Genomic DNA, 21732 nt, shown 5'->3' with positions numbered 1-21732 from the left:
GGCCTACCTATGGACCCCTAAATCAACTCAGGTTATCCATAAATAGATAAAAATCCCTACAATAATCCATAATGACTGAATCATAATATTTTATCATCTGGCTAGCTCCGGCCACAACTTCACAGTCCACAAACATGAAACAATCTGCTCCTAGGAACTCCCAATCTCCAAGTCCATAGAACACGCGAATCACCATATTTGATTCCATCTCCACCGCCCGAATGCCTAACACCTCTCTCATACACGATCATCCCACGAGAAATACTTTTAAAGTTCTTCCGTGCCACTTGACAAAATTTGAATATCAGCAGTCTATCAACCATGCGAGTATCGCAATACTAATTTATACATCCGTAAGTCAAAATACAATGCGCCTTCTGAAGTCCGCCCCTTTCTCATACAATACCAAGTAGTAATAGTATTCATCTAGTTATTTGAAACCGTCCATGTTGTCCAACATTCATTACCTTCTCCTCAAGACTGTACTGCCACCTTGTACATGAAAATCTAGCTTTCGTACAACATATAACATCTATCTTGCCATCATGTGAAAAGCACAAGAATCTTATTATCAACTTTGTGTCACCAATAATTTATATACCATTTTAGTTAGAAACCTTTCTCTTGCTTTTTTCCAGGAGGAAATCACAATACACAACACGTTCTCCACACCGATAGAAACCATCAAGAATACTTTGGAATCCATTTGCACATAATCAAGCCCTTTAAACTAAATTCCTCTAACTCGACCAAGACACACAGGTCACCAAGTCCAGGTGTATTGCCATAAAGCACCTTTAAAAAAACCCCACATCATAAGCACCCAAAGAACCGATCATATCCATTACCATATTGATACAACCTACTACCCAGTTGTCTTATTTTCTCCGAGTCCCTTCCGAATTTGTCTTCAGATTGATCCTTCTTCTTGCTAAAATACCATGATCTTTAACCACAACTCACCCTACAAACCTTAGCATAGAACCATAAAGCCCTACGGCCCATAAGCAACTGTATTCTTTTTAAGTACCTTCAAAAATACCACAACTATAACACTCACTTTGAGAATATCGTATGTGAATTTGAAATTGTTCTTCTTACCTTCCTTACACAAAAATGTAGAATCCATAGTCATACAGAATTTTCGCAAGTCCAGGCACCATCAAACGCAAATCTCGGATTTTATCCATACACAAGTCCAGAAACATTCTCAATTGCTATATATAATTCTCAAACCCACTGAAATTTTCTCGGGAGTCACCCACTTTGCTCACATCTAATTGCACCACCCAAATGGGCCAAAAGACACGTTCCCCATTACCACCACAACACTCAAAGAAGTAACTCTACTTTAACACCACATATCAAATTCATACTCTGTGCGCACTACATCATTCACCAATAACAACTCACTCATCCCACAATTTTTCATATACACATCCGTGCAATATAATCCATAACCAGGAAGTTTCCTTATTCGAGTCATTTTCGAACTCAACCTCTGCAAGTCATCACTGATTCCCAAGTATACTTTAGACCCAAACAAAATTTTGACACATACCCATGAATTGATTTGTCTATAGCAGGCTCCCCTACTTGGCTCAAAGTCATAGATTAAAACACTCCATAATTCCCAATACCCATACCCTATTACTGTCATAATACCATAGTTAGTGCCACAAAATTCTTCTCAAGCTCATGCAATGCCAACCATAAAAATACCCCAAATCATCCGCTAAGATCACAATCATTCTCTTGATAATCTAGTCGACTTTCTCAGCCAAATTCGAATTCAAATCTCCACACATATGCCCCACTGGCAGAAAAGAAACCCTCCACTCATATTACAAGGAACACACCTACGTAGGTTACTCTCCAGGAGATAACCCACCTCCCTAGCCTCAAATTGGCATCTTGTTATATCTTTTCGCAGCCACAATTTCCACGCAATCACTAAATCTTTCTGAGTCCAAACTCGTTAACCAGACTTGAGAGTTTAATTTGTCCTAGAATTTAAACACGTGAAAGATCTTTCAAAACATTCACACTCGAGACTGTACGTCACATCAAATCAAAAATCAAGCATCCAATGGCCTCCTTTACATATGAAGAAAACACTTCTCGTTATGTTCAAATCGCCTTAACACATCCCGCGGTCACATCATACTGCCATTTCACCACTCATCGAGCCACAAATTTCACTGTAGGGTCATCACCGGACATATGAGTCCAATTGTACAAATTACAACTAAAGCTACCGAGCTTAAGCTGCAATCTAAACTTGGCCTCAAGTCCCCCAGACTTGCCCATCACCAAAATATAGAATACTCATCTCGAACTTCATTCATGGAATCACAAGCCAGCGATGCACAGCTGATACTGAGCGCTCATGTGCGCATACGAATACGTGGAAGGAATTCAAAGAGTTTATGTCTCAAGTTGAATCAATCTCGCACGATAAGGAAAGAAAAATAGGAAGTATATATCCTAAATGCCCTATAGCCTCTCGAAGATAAGTATGGACGTCATCATACCGATCCGCAAGACTTTACTAGACACTTGCTCATGACTTGTAGAACCTATGAACCTAGAGCTCTGATACCAACTTGTCACGACCCGAAATCCAACTAGTCGCGATGGCACCTAACCTAACCCGCTAGGTAAGCCAACTTTCAATTATCCAATTCCAATAATAGTTATTAAAGCAATTTAAGTGAATAAAGATCTTAATCTTATACAATCCCCAAGAACTGGTAGTACAAATCATGAGCTTCTAAGAATAGAGTATACAAAGCGAAAATGAAATAAATACATAGTTTGTTTGAATAATACATAAACAGAGCTTTTATAAATCTAAGGCTACCCTGAACAAGAGGCAGCTACAACAGGAACACAGGTACTTCTTCAAATCTCGGAACCATCGAGCATAACAATAACAGTAGCCAACATGTGCACGAAATGTGCAGAAGTGTAGTATCAATACAACCGACCCCATGTACTGAGTAAGTAACAAACCTAGCCATAGGTGGAAAGTAGTGACGAGCTTCCACCAAGGTCGGGTCCAAAACCAATAGTCCACAACAATCCATAACAACATAAAGAAAATAATACCAGAAGTAACTCAGGAATAAAATACTCAGCCAAATAATGATTTCAAAAGTAGTAGTTCTTTCTTTCAAATACATCAGTGAAAACCCAAATCGTTTACCGAAGTTGCCAATAATATGAATAGTTTGAAAACAATAAATTTCTCCAAAAATCTTTTCAATAATAAATAATATGTTTCATTTTCCTTCCGGATAACCCATGTAAAATAAATGCATCAATATTCCCATATGTCAAAATGTGTGAGAAATCATGAATGATGTGATATTGTACAGCATGAGGAAAAATACATCTCTATACCTGTATGTCATGTGTGCATGCCAATGCGATGCAACTCAGTGATAAAATCATAAACAGCCCCTCGGGCAGAACACCACTCATATACAGCCCCTCGGGCAAACCTTACAGTCACTTGTGCCACTCGGGCATACCTCACAATCACTCTTGCCACTCGGGCATACCTCACAATCACTCATGCCTCCCAGTCACTCAGCACTCGGCACCCGCACTCAGTAGGTACCTGCGCTCACTAGGGGTATGTACACACTCCAGAGGGGCTCCTACAGCCCAAGCATTATAATCTGCACGGAAAACTCACGGGCTGCACGGACAACTCACGTGCTATAATATCATATCAGAATCCGCACGAACAACTCACGTACCATAATAAGCCAATAAGGCCTGCTGCAGGCGGGCAACCCCGATCCATATATTAGTAATAATATATATAAAGCCAACAAGGCATGCTGCAACGTGCAGCCCAATCCCAAAATATCCTCACAATCAGGCCCTCGGCCTCCCTCAGTCATCATTCTCTCTAGTCTCTCTCTCATGGGCTCACAATGTCATGAGAATAGCTCAAAAATGATGATATGATACATCAATAAATAACAACAGAGAGTGAGATATGATATGCAGTGAAATGAATATGACTGAGTATGAATTTTTAATTTAAACAAACAATTCACAGCAATATGACCTCTGTGGGTCCCAATAATACTGGCACATAGCCTCAACATGATTTTTAATATGCTTTTCAGCTCAATTTCTTTAACTCATAAAACGCATGGAAAATGCCAAGATCATTTAACTACAAAATTTTACAGAAATAATTATGTCACAATTTCTATAGTGCATGCCCACACGCCAGTCACCTAACATGTGTGTCACCTCCCAACAATTCACGAAATACTTATATTCAGGGTTCATACCCTCAACTCCAAGATTAGAAGAGTTACTTACCTCAAACAAGCCAAATCCAATGCCGAGCAAGCTAAACAATGCTCCAGAAATCCCATTATGCGCGTATCAACTCCCGAATGGTTCGAATCTACCACAATTAATTTGATTCAGTCCATATAATTTATAGGAATTAATTCCATATCAAAATACTAATATTTTCCAAAAATCTGAAATTGCGCTCCAAAAATCACCTATGGGGTCCACATTTCGAAATCTGACGAAACTCATAAAATACGACAACCCATCCAATTACAAGTTCAACCATACTAATTTCACTCAAATCCGACTCCAAATCGGTATTCAAACTTGAAAAATTCATTTTGTGACATTATAAATATTTTCTTCTATTTCTCTTGAAGATTCAATAATCTTACACCAAAAATGAAGATTAATTCATGGAATATAATCACAAGGGAGTTAAGAACACTTAACCCAAGTTGTGTGGAAAATTTTCTCTCCAAAATCGCCCAACCAAAGCTCCAAAATCTGAAAAATGGGTGAAAATGTCGAGCCCTCGAATTTAAGGTTCTGCCCCAGCGATTTCTGCATCTGCGGACAAAATTTGCGCACCTGCGCCTCCGCTTGTGTGAGCAAAACGTCGCATTTGCGGACTCCACTCACCTGCCCAGTTTTCGCTTCTACGCGAATCCCTCCGCATATGCGCTAACGCAGGTGCCGAATATTCCCTCGCACCTGCGATCAATGCCTCACAGCCCTCTGCCCGCATCTGCGCTCCTTCTCGCGCAGGTGCGATTGCGCAACTGCGAAGCTCCTTCCGCACCTGTGCGCCTCGCTTCAGCGCACCCCTGCTCGCACTTCCGAGCTCGCACCAGAAGGCTTCAGTTCCAGCAGTCTTCCAAATTCAAAAATCAATCTATTAACCATCCGAAACTCACCCGAGGCCCCCGTGACCTCAACCAACTATATCAACAAGTCCCATAACATAACACGCACCTACTCAAGGCCTCAAATCATACCTAACAACCTCAAAAATACAAACTACACACGGATTCAAGCCTAATAAATTTTCAAATTTCTAAATTCTACAAACGACGCCGAAACCTATCAAATCACGTGCGATTGACCTTAAATTTTACACACAGGTCATATTTCACATTACGGACCTATTCAAATTTCCAGAATCAGATTTCGACCTCGATATCAAAAAGTCAACCTCCCGGTCAAACTTCCCAAAAGTTCATCTTTCGGTATTTCAAGCCTAATTCCACTACGGACCTCCAAATAATTTTTCCGGACACGCTCCTAAGTCCAAAATCACCATATAGAGCTATTGGAATCATCAAAATTAAATTCCGAGGTCGTTTACACATAAATCAATATCCGGTCACTATTTTAACTTAAGCTTTAAACATTGGAACTAAGTATTCCAATTCATTCCAAAACCTCACCGGACCCGAACTAATTGCCCCGGCAATTCACACAATAACTGTAAAGTACAATTTGAGAAGTAAATGGAGAAACGTGGTTGTAATACTCAAAACGACCGGCTGGGTCGTTACACATTGACTTGCTCGGATTTCAGGTATTTAGAGGAGACTTGAGGTATAACTGCACAGCGTCCGCAGTTCTGAAGTCCCCATCTACTTAATTTTAGCTGTGTGTTTATTTTCGGAAAGCTTTATTTTATTCAGACCTTTATTTGTATTATTCTAGAAACTCGTGTACTTGTGACACCAAATTCTGAGATGGTATTTAGACACCGTATTTTTATGGATTATTCACTACATTTTAGACTTTACTTCCGCATTGGTTCCTTTGTTGTTAATTATTTAAAATTATTTTAAAATGGCTAATATTATTCTAATGTTGGCTTGCCTAGTAAGTGAAATGTTACGCGCCATCACGGTCCCGAAGGTGGGAATTTCGGGTCGTGACATTCAGTCTAAACAAGCTGAAGTTTTTTAGTTTATTTGCTAAAACGTCAGCCTAAACATGCTTAAATTTTTGTCCTGTAGTTTGTCAATAGTCTTTTATTAAAGAAAGGTAAAAATCGTCTTTTTAAAACGCTTTTAATAAAAAAAATGGGTACGAATGCAAACGAAAAAATAAAACAGGTATAAGTTAAACAGAGGCGACCAAATAGGGCTCCCATGCAATATTTGCATAATAGATACTACTAAACAGTCCAAAACATTAAGCCCAATAGTCGTTTTGTTTTACCCTTTCACAATAAAAGTCCAAATAGACGTTATGTTTCCTCTTACCTCACGTTCTGAGCAACTCTTCCTTCAAAGGTCAGAGCTTCATCCAAGGTAAAATTTCCAACCTTTCTTCAGTTCATGGCATGGTATAGCCGTTTGATTTTTCCAACTATCTTTTCCTAATAATTCTCCATTCATCCTCATAATTTCTAATTATAATGATATTTAATGTGTATTAATTTCTAATTATTAAATTGATTATTAATCTTGTGCCTATTGATACTCTATTTTGATGGACTATATATAGATGATGATGAATGTTGTTCATACTGTAACTTACTTGCTTTCTCTTGTTTTTCATTATTTTCTTAGAATGACATACTCTTTTCTTTCAGAGTTGGGTCTTTAGAGGGATGATTGGTTGATAAAGGTTAGAATTTGTAGAATGTGGGATTCTTTTAATCCCAAGAAAAATGGAGAGTTAATTGGCTTGGATATGATATTTATTGACGAAAAGGTACCTATATGATTCTTAATATTTTATATGTATATTCTCTTTGTAGCTTTTAATCTCAAAATACTTACCTCTTTTCTTTTATCAAAAAAATTTGATGCATGCTACAATCAACAAGAAACTATATAATAAGTTTAAGGATATAATTGACTGGAGGTTCTTTGTCTGTTATCAAGAACTTCAAAGTTATTGAAAGAAGTGGTGGATAGGCCTATGGAAAGTAATTTTAAAATTAATTTCTTACTTAAAACTACTGTCAAGAGTCTAGAGGAAGATATTGTTAGTATTCCTGTAAATGGATTTTAGTTTATCACATCAGATATGATTGACTCAAGGGTGAAAATAACAGTGTTATCAGGTATATTTGTTATAATTTTTTGCTATCGTTTTTTTTTAAAATATCCATGTAATTCTGAAATAACTACTTTATGCTCTTCATGTGTAGATGTGGTGGGTTGTTTGTGCGGAGTTGGAGATATGGAGACTGCTGGATCGAGGTGGGAAAAAAGGAACATTTAAATTGTTACTGATTAGTGAGTTGCTTTTCATTTTATGTTCCTTTAATTTGTAAATCCACCAAAACTTTCATTTCCTATTATGTTTCAATGCCTTTTCCTCAATCCATCTTTCTGTTGTAGTTCTGTCAATGCAAAAATTACTTTATGGGAAGAATTTGGTGAGAAATTCGATCCTTATTTGTACAAAAAGGATTCTGGCCCGTACATCGTGATAGTAACCGCTACAACAGTTATAGAATTCCGTGATAATTATTTTAGATTTAATGATTAAAGTTATATATTCTATTACTTTGAATATTAGAATAAAACTATTCATTATTCTATTCATTGTCAATAGGTGAGGTTAGCTTTGCCACCAGATACGTAAGCAAAATATATGTATATCTCAATGTGGACTACATAACTTTTTTGATCCAAAAGTTTGCAACCGTGTCTGCTGGAGTACAAACTATTGAACACTCTAATGTTAATAGCATTACGATTGAGGAAGAGATGTTTTTGAACCAGATGACCATCAAAGAGTTGTTGGATTGTGACTGGAGTCCTGAATTAGAGGTTCTTTCCCTATTTTGCTTCTTGAGTTTTCCGTTTCTCAAAATTGCAAGATGCTTCTAATACCTAATTTTTTAAATGGTAGGAGTACATTGTTACCATGAGGGAAGAGATTACAAAAATAGACAACTATTTTGGTTGGTACTATATTTCATACAATGCGTGCTCAAAGAAGATCGAACCTGCAAATGGTGTCTATAATTGCCATTTGCAACAAAAAATGCAAGTTTCCTTTGGTGAAGTAAGGAACCAATATGTAATATGAATTTGATTCATGTTGCTACTTAAACTAACTTATTATGTAAAACAAGGTATAAGATACACCTAAAAGTCAAAGACAAAAATTGGGGAGAGCAGTGTTATCCTATTTAATGTTGTTGCAGAGAAACTACTTGATAAATCAGCTCATAAGTTGTTAAACAGGTTGTCATCTGATAACAATGATGTACCTACCCAAATTCAAAGCCTTTGCAAAAAAGAATTTATTTTCAAGCTAAAATTAAACAATTGTAATTTGCAAGAGGGGTTTGAAATTTTTACCGTATCAAAGATTTTCGTTCCAGTGGAGAAGGTATTGTATATATGAAACTTTTAATCCATAATTATATTGGACTTATATATATCTATAAATAAGCTTTATTTTTGTTATTTTTGCGTGGAAAAAGTTTATTGGGGGATGAAAATGAACCAAAGGAGCAGAAGACAAAAAGATTAATAAAAAAAAAAGGTAAGCTGATTTACAATTTATTAGGTATGTGAATAAACTATCTTTTTCAGATTTAAAATTGGACATGTTTAATATATATGTGAACTTTTCTTTTTCAAAACCAAACAGGCTGCTGATGTCTCATTCGATAACTTGGAAGACTCTGATGAAGACCAACATGTCAATGATGGTGTTAACAGTAGAAAGAGAAGAAACATAATCATAGACAACGATGAATTTAGTGATGAAGACACCAATAAATGCAAATAGTAGAGTCTTTAGTCTTTAGCATGTCCTGTCATTTTCATGGTCTGACGTTACATATTCATCAATGACTCATTTATTATCATTTAAGCGGGGTTTGATCTTAGGATCTTGTTTCCTTAGGTATATCTATAAATAGCAGGCTCAGTAGCCATTGTAAGATATGAAATTTTTGGCAAAAATTATGATGTATTCCATTCTCACTCTCAATTAAACAACTTTATTTGCTCTTTTATATTGCTCTCATTTCTGTCCTCGGAGACATTGCTCTCGGAACTAGACTTGTCGTCTTCTTCAATTTCAGTTGGTAAATCTTATTTTTAATCTCATTGATTTATTATTTTTGGATCAAATCAATTCGCTTGTCTATAAACTACGTAACAAATTCAACTGATTTTTGGGTAAACAATCAATATGCCAAACTTTATAATTTCATAGGCGGATTTTTACAACTTTAGTCGCGTATGTCTGAAATTAATGCTGAAATTACTAAAAACTTCGACTATGCCTTGAACTTCATATATGACACGTATTATGGTTATACTTTGCCTCATGTTTCAGCTTCTTATATGAACAACTTTACACTTTTCTTAGCGATTACTTATGGAAAGGGAAATATCGAAATCGTAAATAATTTAATTAAAGAAAAACAAAATAAAATTTTATAGTACAAAGAGACTACTACCAAAACTGGAGTTTGTTTGTAGCTTTTTATAAGTGAATTAGTGGATTTATCCGTGCTTCGCGTGGTCTTTAGAAACATCAATATATTTAGAAAAAAAATAGTAAATACTTATAAATGACTTGCATTTCGGTTAGTTTATAATCTTGGTTTATTTATACCAAATACTTATATGTGATGTATAGTACTATATATTACCAATATAAATTAAGTTTTATCTAACCAAAAAGTTCAGTAATAAAAACTAAAACTAAGTTGGAAGTTGGAACTACGCAAAGTTCATCTTTTTTTGGTAATTACAATAATTTTATTGCCAGTTAAGAACATGTAAAGCTTAAGAGGAAAAGGAAGAAAAAAAAACACCTCTAAAACTGGCAACACCCAGATTTTAGAGCCAAACAAAAGAACATCTATACCACCATCATCCCTAGAACACTAATTTTGGCTTTGAAGTACCTCTGAATATGTGATGACCCAAAAGGTCATCTTTAAATTTAATAATTATTTCTGTATTCTGAGATCTCAAATAGCACTATTCATCATTTCTCGACTTATGTGCGCAGTCCGTATAATTTTTCGAAAAGTTTTTATATGAAAAATTGATTAAAATGTAAAACAGAGCCTTAAAACTCAACTGAGTTGTCTTTGGTCAATATTTTGAGCAAACGACCCGAATTAGTATTTTAACAGTTTTGGTAGATCCGTATTGTGATTTGGGACTTGGGCGTATGCTCGGAATTTAATTTGGATGTCCCTAACTCAAGTTATGGCCATTTAACGGAAACTAAAAATTTAAAGGCTAAAGATTTCCAAAGTTTGACCACGGATTTGACTTTTTGATATCGGGGTCGGAATCTAATTTTGGAAGTTGAAATAGCTCTGTTATATCATTTATGACTTGTGTGCCAAATTTGAAGTCATTCCGGATTCGTTTAATATATTTTGGCACGAGTTTTGCAAATTGAAATGTTTGAAACTCAAAAGTTCGAATTGAGGTGTGAATTGTAAATTCGATGTTGTGTGATGTGATTTGAGATCGCGAGTAAGTCCGTGTTATGTTACGGAACCGGTTGGTATAATTGGACGAGGTCCCGAGTGGCTCGGGTGAGTTTCGGACATGTTTCGAATCATTTTTGTAAATATATGCAGGTCTGGTTCTGGTGTTTCGCACCTGCGAAGAAGGAGCCGCAGGTGCGCAGCCGCTTCTGCGAGAAGCTGGTCGCTTCTGTGACCTGGGCACTGTCCAGCTCCTTCGTTCTGCGAAGAAATGAAGCGCAGATGCGCGACCGCTTCTACGAAGGTCCATGCGCTTCTGCGGAAGTGGCCGCTTCTGCGGTCATTTCGTCGCTTCTGCGATGTCGCAGGTACGACACTCCTTGCGTAGGTGCGGCCACTCGCCTGGCAGCTTGGCTTCGTAAATGCGGCCCTTGTCTCGCAAATGCGAGGCCTCATATGCGATATTTTTGCTCGCAGATGCGAGATTGGGCAGAACCTTAAGGGGTCGAAAATCGCCATTTTTCTTCATTTCGTTTGGGCTTTAAAACCTTGGTTTTTAGGCGATTTGAAGGAGTTTTTTACGACTTTGAATTGGGTAAGTGTTCTATAACTAAAAGTGATTATATTTCATAAATCCATGTCTATATTCATCCTTTATTTCGGATTTAGATGGAAGAAATTGAAATTTTTATAAAACTTTTCAAAAATGAAAATTTAAGATTTGAAGGTTTTTTTGACATCCGAATTTGATAATTTTTGTATGGTTGGACTCGTCTCCGAACGGGTGTTCGAATTTCGTAATTTTTTCCGAGATTCGAGACGTGGGCCCCACTGATAATTTTTTAGATGAATTTCGGATTTTAACCCGGAAAATTTATAAATTTATATAGAATTAATTCCTACGATTTGTATTGTGTATATTGAATTGTTTATGACTAGATTTGAGGATTTCAGACACGAATTCGCGAGGCAAAGGTTTATTGGATTCTTCAATTTGGTTGCAAAGCGGGGTAAGTGTCGTCTTTAATCATGACTTGAGGGAGTAAGACTTATTTGTCTATTTGCTACGTGCTTTAATATGCGGGTACAATGTATATGTGAGGTGACGAGTACTTATGTGTTGTGGTTGAGTCAAAGCATGCGGGTGGAATTTGTTTATTGTGAATATTTGTCTATTTAATTAAGATATTCATGCTTAAGTTTATTATTGATTAGTTGATCATTATTCGTGAAATTATTATTCATTTAATTATTGTTGAATATTTTGGAAGGTGAAGTCGGTATTCTGGTATTGAATTGATTGATAAGTGTATATCCCCGCATTTAAATACTCTTCCGAATTTATATTATTATTTTCATAGTAAGGAAGAGTGTAAAAGCATGAAGGGTGATGTCGTGCCATTTTTATTATTTATAATATCATTGTCATGGTAAGGAAGAGTGTAAAAGCATGAAGGGTGTTGTCGTGCTATTTGTGAGTGTAAAAGCATGAAGGATAATGCCGTGTCATTTTCAGATAGTGTAAAAGCACGAAAGGTGATGCCGTGCCAAATGAGAGTAAAAGCACGAAGGGTGGTGCCGTGCCATTTTCATATCACCAGTTGCTCATTATATTGTTGAGGAATTATTTGGCTGCTAAGTGATAATTCTCCTGCTGAAATTATTATATCAACCCCTTTCGCATGTTCCCTCCCAAATTTATAAAGTGTTATTTATTATTTTATTGTTGCTTCGTATTTGTATATACTTGTACAGGTTGTTTACGTACGTGTTTTATCATAGCCTCGTCACTACTTCGTCGAGGTTAGGCTCGATACTTACGGAGTACATGGGGTCGGTTGTACTCATACTATACTCTGCACTTCTTGTGCAGATTTTAGAGTTGGTCCTAGTAGCGTACCATAGACGTGCTTGGATTCAGCTACTCAGAGGAGACTTGAGGTATAAGTGCTCAACGTTCGTAGTTCTGAAGTCCCCTTCTATCTTATCTCAGTTGTGTTTTATCTTTCAAATAGCTTGAATTTTATTCAGACCTTTATTTGTATTATTCTAGTAGATCGTGTACTTGTGACATCAGATTCGGGGATGTATTTTGATAATTCGGTATTTATGATCTTCCGCACTTTATTTCAGTAATTGACTTCTATTTAATTAAATTTTCTTTAAAATAGTTAATATTATTTTAACGTTGGCTTGCCTAGCAAGTGAAATGTTAGGCGCCATCACGATCCTGAAGGTGGGAATTTCGGGTCGTGACAATTGGTATCAAAGCACTAGGTTACTTAGGTCTCACAAGTCACGAGCAAGCTTAGTAGAGTCTGAAGGATCGGTACGGAGACGTCTGTACTTATCTTTCAGAGGCTATGAATTTTAGGAACAATATCACTTCTTTCTTAATTTGTCATGCGATCTTATTCAATCATCGATGATTGAATCATTTTATTCTTATTCTCTCGCAGATGGTGAGAACACGTAATACATCTACCGATGGACAGGGACCAAAGCCCCCGATGGCAACTACGACCAGGGGTAGAGGTCGAGGCCGAGGTCGTGCTAGAGGCCCAGGCAGAGGTAGAGCTCAGCCTAGAGCTCGAGCAACAGCACCTGTTGTAGAACCTCAGATGTATCTTCAGGAGGAGGTTCTAGTTCAGACTGTGTCAGTTGGACCAGTTCAGGTCCCGAAAGGATTCATAGCTACTCCAGTGCTTCAGGATGCTCTAGTCCGTTTGGTGAGTCTTATGGAGGGTGTGGCCGAGAATGGTACATTTCCAGTGGAACCAGCCGTCTCACAGGTTGGGGGAGGAGCACAAACTCCCACTACTCCCGCTCCGGAGCAGATGGCTCCCCAGTATCAGGCTCCAGCAGCCCCACCAATTGGGGTAGTTCAGCCAGTTATTGCGGCACATGTCGGTGATAGGGGCGCCATGTCTTCTGAGGCCTTATTGAGACTGGATAAATTTACTAAGCTCTTTCCAGTTCACTTCAGTGGTACACCTTCTGAGTACCCACAGGATTATCTTGACCGCTGCCATGAGGTGCTGCGAAACATGGGTATAGTTGAGACCAATAGGGTCGATTTTGCTGTATTTCATATGATGGGTTCCGCCAAGAGGTGGTGGAGAGATTTTATGCTGACTTGACTAGCTGGGTCGCCTACACTGACTTGGAAGTAGTTCTCACAGCTATTTCTAGAGAAGTTCCTCCCTATCACATTGAGAGAGGATTTTCGCAGAAAGTTTGAGCGTCTCCAGCAGGGCAGTATGACTGTTACTCAGTACGAGACCCATTTCGTGGATCTAGCCTGTCATGCTCTCCTTTTAATTCCTACTGAGGGAGAGAGAGTGAGGAGGTTTATTGAGGGACTTACTCACCTTATCAGGCTTCGTATGGCCAAGGAGACCGGAAGTGAGATTTCCTTTCAGGCGGTTGCTAATGTTGCTAAGAGGATCAAGATGGTTCTTGCACAGAAAGAGGGCAGGGGTATGATAAGAGGCCTCGTCAGTTCGGTGGGTTCAGTGGTTCCTCGTCTGGAGGCAGGGGTAATTTTGGTAGGGGTCATCCTCCCAGGCCAATTCATTCAGCGGTCCAAGCATCCTACAGTACACCACTAGCTCCTATTAGTGCACCTCCGATCTAGGGTTTCCAAGGTGGTTAATCAGGTCGACATGGACTATTTCAGGGTCAATAGTCATAGCAGCCGAGGTCCTATTATACTTATGGTGATCCGAGGCACATAGCTAGATTCTGCCCCAAGTATCAGGGTAGCATGCTGCAGCAGGGTTCTCGTGCTATGATTCCAGCACCGTTTGTTTCACTGCCTGCTCAGCCAGCTAGAGGTAGGGGTCAGGCAGCTAGAGGTGGAGGTCAGGCCGTTAGAGGTGGAGGCCAGCCAGTTAGAGGCCTTCCCAGGGACGCAGTTTAGAGTGGTGGGGCCCAGCCCCGATTTTATGCTTTTCCAGCTAGGCCTGAGGCCGAATCATCTGATGCCGTGATTACAGGTATTGTTCCAGTTTGCCATAGAGATGCTTCAGTTCTTTTTGATCCAGGATCTACTTATTCCTATGTGTCTTCTTATTTTGCTTCATATCTGGTGATGCCTCGTGATTCTCTGAGTGCTCCTATGTGTGTGTCCACTCTGGTGGGAGATTCTATCGTGGTAGATCATGTCTATCGTTTGTGTGTGGTTACTATTGGGAGTCTTGAGACTAGTGTGGATCTTCTACTTAGATTTTGATATCATCTTGGGTATAGATTGGCTGTCACCTTATCGTGCTATATTGGATTGTCATGCCAAGATGGTGACCCTAGCCATGTCGTGGTTACCTCGATTAGATTGGAAAGGAATTCATGGTCATTCTACCAGCAGGATTATTTCTTAGATGAAGGCTCGATGTATGATCGAGAAAGGGTGTCTAGCCTATTTGGCTTATATTCGCGATTCCAATGCAGATGTTCCTTCTATGGACTCAGTACCAGTTGTTCGTGAATTTTCAGAAGTATTTCCTACAGATTTGCCGGGGATGCCACCCGACAGAGATATAGACTTTTGTATTGATTTAGCTCCGGGCACTCAGCCCATTTCTATTCCACCATACCGTATCGCCCTGCCAGAACAGAAAGAACTGAAGGAGCAGTTACAAGACTTGCTTGATTAGGGATTTATTAGACCTAGTGTCTCGCTCTAGGGTGCACCAGTGTTATTTGTAAAGAAGAAGGATGGTTCAATGCAAATGTGTATAGATTATTGGCAGTTGAACAAGGCTACTATCAAGAACAAGTATCCACTGCAAGGAATTGATGACTTATTCGATCAACTTCAGGGTGCCAAGGTGTTTTCAAAGATCGACTTGAGGTTTGGTTACCATCAGTTGAATATTAGGGCATCTGATGTCCCTAAGATAGCTTTTCAGACTCGGTACGGGCATTACGAATTCCTAGTGATGCCATTTGGGCTGACAAATGCCCTAGAATCATTTATGGATTTGATGAATAGGGTGTTCAAGCCCTATTTGGATTCCTTTATGATTGTGTTCATTGAAGATATCTTGATTTACTCCAGCAGTCGAGAGGAGCATGAGCAGCATCTTCGGAGTGTGCTTCAGACTTTGAAAAATAATCAGTTATATGCCAAATTTTCAAAATGTGAATTTTGGTTAGACTCAGTTGCCTTTTGGGGGCATGTTGTATCGGCAGAAGGTATAAAGGTGGATCCTAAGAAGATTGAGGCTGTTCAGAATTAGCCTAGACCTACTTCAGTTACAGAGATTCGGAGTTTCTTGGGTTTGGTAGGTTATTATCGTTGGTTCGTGGAGGGGTTTCATCTATAGCAAGCCCATTGACCAGACTGACCTAGAAAGGTATTCCATTCGGATGGTCAGACGAATGTGAGTTGAGCTTTCAGAAGCTCAAGACTGCTTTGACTACGGCGCCAGTATTGGTATTACCCACAGGTTCAGGATCTTATACGGTATATTGTGATGCATCTCGTGTGGGCTTGTTGCAATATTGATGCAAGATGACAGGATGATTGCATATCTGTCGCGGTAGTTGAAAATTCACGAGAAGAATTATCATAACCATGATTTAGAATTGGCAGCCATTGTTCCTGCGCTGAAGATTTGGAGGCATTACGTGTACGGTGTCTTATGTGAGGTATTTACTGATCATCATAGCTTACAATATCTATTCAAACAAAAGGATCTCAATTTGAGGCAGAGAAGATGGTTGGAGTTGTTGAAGGACTATGATATCACTATTTTGTATCACCCCGAAAAGGCCAATGTGGTGGCTGATGCTTTGAGTAGAAAGGCTGTGAGTATGGGCAGTCTTGCGTATATCTCGGTTGGTGAGAGACCGTTAGCGGCAGCTGTTCAGACCTTGGCTAATCAGTTCATGAGGTTAGATTTTTTGAATCCAGTCGGGTTCTAGATTGCATAGTTGCTCGGTCTTCTTTATATGAGCGCATCAGAGAGCGGCAATATGATGATCCTTATTTACTTATCCTAAAGGACATGGTGCGACACGGTGATTCCAAACAGGTTGCTGTGGGGGTAAGATGGAATTCTGCAAATGCAGGGTCGTATTTGTGTGTCTAATGTGGATGGGCTTCGTGAATTAATTCTGGAAGAAGCCCACAGTTCCAGGTATTCTATTCATCCGGGTGCCGCCAAAATCTATCAAGATTTGCAGCAACATTATTGGTGTAGGAGAATGAAGAAGGATATAGTTGCATATGTAGCTCGGTGTCTGAATTGTCAGCAAGTTAAGTACGAGCATCAGAGACCTGGTGGTTTTCTTCAGAAGTAAGAAATTCCTGAGTGGAAGTGGGAGTGTATCACTATGGATGTTGTTGTTGGGCTTCCACAGACTCAGAGAAAATTTGACGCAATTTGGATCATTGTGGATAGGTTGACCAAGTCAGCACATTTCATTCCAGTGGAAGTTACCTATTCTTGAGAGCGGTTAGCTGAAATTTACATTCGTGAGATTGTCCGCCTTCACGGTGTGCCCGTGTCTATCATTTCTGATCGAGGTACGCAGTTCACTTCACACTTCTGGAGGGTTGTACAATGTGAGTTATGCACGCGGGTTGGTATTTCATCCACAGACAGACGGACAGTCAGAACGCATTATTCAGATATTGGAAGATATGCTTCGCGCTTGAGTTATAGACTTTGGAGGTTCTTGGGATCAATTCTTGCCATTTGCGAAGTTTGCCTATAATAATAGCTACCAGTCGAGCATTCAGATGGCTCCGTATGAGGCATTATCCGGGAGGCGATGTCGTTTGCCAGTTGGCTGGTTTGAACCGGGAGAGGCTCTGTTGTTGGGTACTGAATTGGTACAGGATGCCTTGGATAAGGTCAAAATTATTCAGGATCGACTTCGCACAACACAAAATCTGTGTTTTTTCTAGACTAGACCTTCGAGATTTTTTTAAGGTTCATACATGCATTGATCCAGTCTCCCGGGGAAAAGGAATTACACTAGATCTTGGAAATGGCACTCCAACAAGCTCGACAGGGAGAGAAAGAAGAGAAGGAGAAAAAGAGCTCTTGCATCGTTAGCCGCTTTTCAGCATTTCCTGCCTGAGTTTTTGACCATCACCTGACCTCACACGAGAGGCCCCGCGCCAAGTGATTCTCACCCAAAAAACTCTACATGAGATGTTTCGAAAATAGAAACATGTGATTTAGTAAATTAGAACCCATTGTGGCTCAGTCTAAGCAAAAGAGTTATGCCGACCTTAAGGTTCATGATATTGCATTCATGGTTGGAGAAATAGTATTGCTCGAGGTTTTACATATGAAAGGTGTAATGAGGTTTGGAAAGAAGGGCAAGTTGAGCCCTAGGTATATAGGACCCTTCGAAATTCTTGAAAGGGTGGGTAAAGTACCCTACAGGCTTGCATTACCACCTAGTTTATCAGTGGTTCATCCGGTGTTTCATGTGTATATACCCCGAAAATATCATGGTGATCCGTCCCATGTGTTAGATTTCAGCTCAGTCCAATTGGACAAGGATTTGACTTACGAAGAGGAACCGGTAGCTATTCTATCCCGGCAGGTCCGACAGTTGAGGTCTAAGAGTTATCCTTCAGTTCGGGTGCAATGGAGAGGTCAATCAATAGAGACAACTACCTGGGAGTCCGAGTCGGACATGCAGAGTAAATATCCACACATGTTTACCAGCTCAGGTACTTTTCTAATTCCGTTTGAGGACGAACGTTTGTTTTAGAGGTGGAGAATGTGATGACCCAAAAGGTCATCTTTAAATTAATTAATTATTTCTGTGTTCTAAGACCTCAAATAAAACTATTCATCATTCTTCGACTTATGTGCGCAGTTCGTATAATTTTTCGAAAAGTTTTTATATGAAAAATTGATTAAAATGTGAAATAGAGCCTTAAAACTCAATTGAGTTGATTTTGGTCAACATTTTGAGCAAACAGACCCGGATAAGTATTTTGACAGTTTCAGCAGGTCCGTATCATGATTTGGGACCTAGGCGTATGCCCGAAATTTAATTTGAAGGTCCTTAGCTCAAGTTATGGCCATTTAACGGAAACTAGAAATTTAAAGGCTAAAGATTTCTAAAGGTTGACCACGGATTTGAGTTTTTGATATCGGGGTCAGAATCTGATTCTTGAAGTTGGAATAGCCCCTTTATATTATTTATGACTTGTGTGCCGAATTTGAAGTCATTCCGGATTCGTTTAATATATTTTGGCACGAGTTTTGTAAGTTGAAAAGTTTGAATCGAGGTGTAAATTGTAAATTCGATGTTGTGTGATGTTATTTGAGACCTCGAGTAAGTCCGCGTTATGTTACGGGGCCGGTTGGTATAATTGGACGAGGTCCCGAGTGGCTCGGGTAAGCTTCGGACATGTTTCGGATCATTTTTGTAAAAATATGCAGGTCTGGTTCTGGTGTTTCGCACCTGCGAAGAAGGAGCCGCAGGTGCGCAGCCGCTTCTGCGACCTGAGCACTGGCCAGCTCTTTCGCTTCTGTGAAGAAATGAAGCGCATATGCGCCACCGCTAATGCGAAGGTCCATGCGCTTTAGCGAAAGTGACCGCTTCTGTGGTCGTTTCGTCGCTTCTGCGATGTCGCAAGTGCGACACTCCTTGTGCAGGTGCGGCCATTGATGTTGGGCATATTTTGATATATGTTGATATTACTTTACCCATGTTTTAACCACGTTTTGATGCTATTTGAGCTTTAAAATACCCAACATGGTTTAATTATTAGTTTTATGACTAATTGAGTTGTGTGTGATGATTTAGGGTGCTTGGAGTGCAAAAATATGAAGAAAAGGTGCTCTAGGTAGAGGAAGAGGGGTTGGATGCGTCGCATCCAATCTAAAAAAAATCAGATTTTGTGCACCCTTAGCAGTGAAGTCGGCCCATAGCATCCGCCTTAGCATCCGCACCTGGCAAAGCTGGAAAGTCGAGGACGAGGTGGATGCGACGCATCCCCAGCATCAATCCCTGAAGCTGATTTGGATTAGGAATAGGAGAACTTTGGCCCACGACTTTTGTACGCAATATATAAGCTAAAAACACCTCTTTTAGGGCATATAACATATCAGGAGGAGGAGAAAAGCCACGAAAAAGCTGGGAAACCACTGAATTCATCTTGAGTTCTTATTTTTCCTTCTTTTATTGATTCTTATGCACTCTTGTGAATTTTTTGATGATTGCATGAACATGAGTGGCTAAGAACCCTATTGTTCTAGGGTCATGGGTATACATAAATATTGATGTTCGAAGTTTAATTTGGCAAAGTTGATTTTATCAGATTGGGTTATTTATTTAATTCTGTTTTAAATTAATTTACTGAGTAGCTAATAGTAAATTACTATCTACGAATCTAGAGTTGAACTCGAAAGTGGGAAGTCTAGATTGCATATAGAATTAAATAGAGCAAGTTCGTAAACCCGGGCATCGGGGAACGGATTCGCAATTAGGATAGAAATATACCTAATTGTCTTGTTCGGTTGAAATACAGGAAGTGTAAATGCATTCTTGTTAATATTAATTCCATAGATATATAGGCATTAAGTTAGCTTGAATAGGCGAGTAAGAACTCAACAGATTCTTATGAGTAATATCAACCCTGTCAATCAACAATCCAGATAAATCAATTAGTTATTTTAAGCTAAGAATGCAACATGATTGTTAGATAACCCGTGACCCTGGAATATTATCTCCCATTTATTGTTATTTAAAACTATTTAAGTGTTGTGTTGAACTCTAGTATTCCAATAATTGATAGTTTTTAGGTAGTAAATTAGACAAATATCTATTTTATGAGAAATCGCTAGAATCAATAAGCTATTTGAGTTTAAATTAGTCAAAAGTTAATCATAAGTCTTCGTGGGAACGATACTTTATTCACTACTCTATTACTTGACGACCACGTATACTTGCGTGAGTGTGTTTGGTCGCAACAAGTAGTTCGGTATTAGCTATACATCGAGGCTTATGATTCCATGGATAAGGTGCGAGATGTGTTTTATGTGTTTTGGTTTGGGGCTAGTCTGGAGGACTTGAGGCCGGGTTTTTATGGAAGCTTGGGCTTGGTGATTTTAGTTGTGAAAGTATGTGCTTTTGGACTTCTATGTCTGGTAGTATCCCTAGCAGTGGGATTTAGGGCTCGGTGATTGGTTGGATAGCTATATGATGAGTATGATATGGCTGCGGGATGTGTTCAGACGGCTTTGATGTTATGAGAATGGTTGCTTGGGATGTAAAAAGGACTATTAGATGCTTGATTTCTGTCTTGATGTATTGTACGGTCTCGAGTTATGATCGTGTTGAGGGATCTTTCATGTTGTTTATTTGTGGAACAAAGTAGATTCTCGCCTTAGATCTGACATAATTCTTCACAGTGTTCTTCTTGGTCCCTCTTTCAAATTCAATTTAATTTTCATTTACCATCCCCTTTTACAGTTTAACTGTTATACAGTTCTCACCATTTCTAAATATTTTTTATAGGGTCCTTCTCTGAAGAGGCCACTGGAAATTGGTAGAGCTGATAATGGGCTCTATTTCTTCCATCTTGCTGATGATATTCAATCTCTTTCTTGTGTTTTACCTTCACCATCTAATGTTTCTAATTCTACTGTTTTTACATGTTCTAGTTCTACTTCTGTTAATGATCCCATTCCCCCCAGTCCCTCTTGTAATCCACACACTCACATCAATAAAATAGACTATTTTTGGCATCAAATAATGGGTCACATGCCTTATAATATGATGAAATACATTTCTTTCATTTCTGATAAAATCTCTTCCAAACAGCCTTTCATATGTTCTGTTTGTCCTATGGCTAGACAACAAAGACTCCCCTTCCCTGACAGTACCATTCATTCTTCAGCCCCTTTTCAGTTAGTTCACATTGATATTTGGAGCCCCTATCATACCCCAACTTACAATGGTTTCAAATATTTTCTAACTCTAGTAGATGATTACACTAGGGTAACTTGGAC

General features: G+C 39.0%; 1 long non-coding RNA gene across 3 annotated transcripts; it reads left to right on the top strand.

The window, feature by feature from the left end:
* Positions 1-6557: 6557 nt before the first annotated feature.
* LOC104105929 (uncharacterized) lies at positions 6558-9188 on the top strand. 3 transcript variants are annotated; one of them, XR_011411218.1, is made up of 4 exons: positions 6558-6620; positions 6905-7026; positions 7469-8096; positions 8179-9188. It is a non-coding gene; the product is annotated as an uncharacterized lncRNA (long non-coding RNA). The 3 variants fall into 3 exon arrangements; XR_011411217.1 differs by lacking the exon at positions 6558-6620 and having other exon boundaries at positions 6627-7026; positions 8179-8334; positions 8405-9187; XR_011411216.1 differs by lacking the exon at positions 6558-6620 and having other exon boundaries at positions 6627-7026.
* Positions 9189-21732: the final 12544 nt, after the last annotated feature.

This window comes from Nicotiana tomentosiformis, chromosome 9 (genome assembly GCF_000390325.3).
Source record: "Nicotiana tomentosiformis chromosome 9, ASM39032v3, whole genome shotgun sequence".
Classification (NCBI taxonomy): Eukaryota; Viridiplantae; Streptophyta; class Magnoliopsida; order Solanales; family Solanaceae; genus Nicotiana; species Nicotiana tomentosiformis.
The sequence above is the reverse complement of the archived record's forward strand: the minus strand, read 5'-3'. Positions and strand labels throughout refer to the sequence as shown.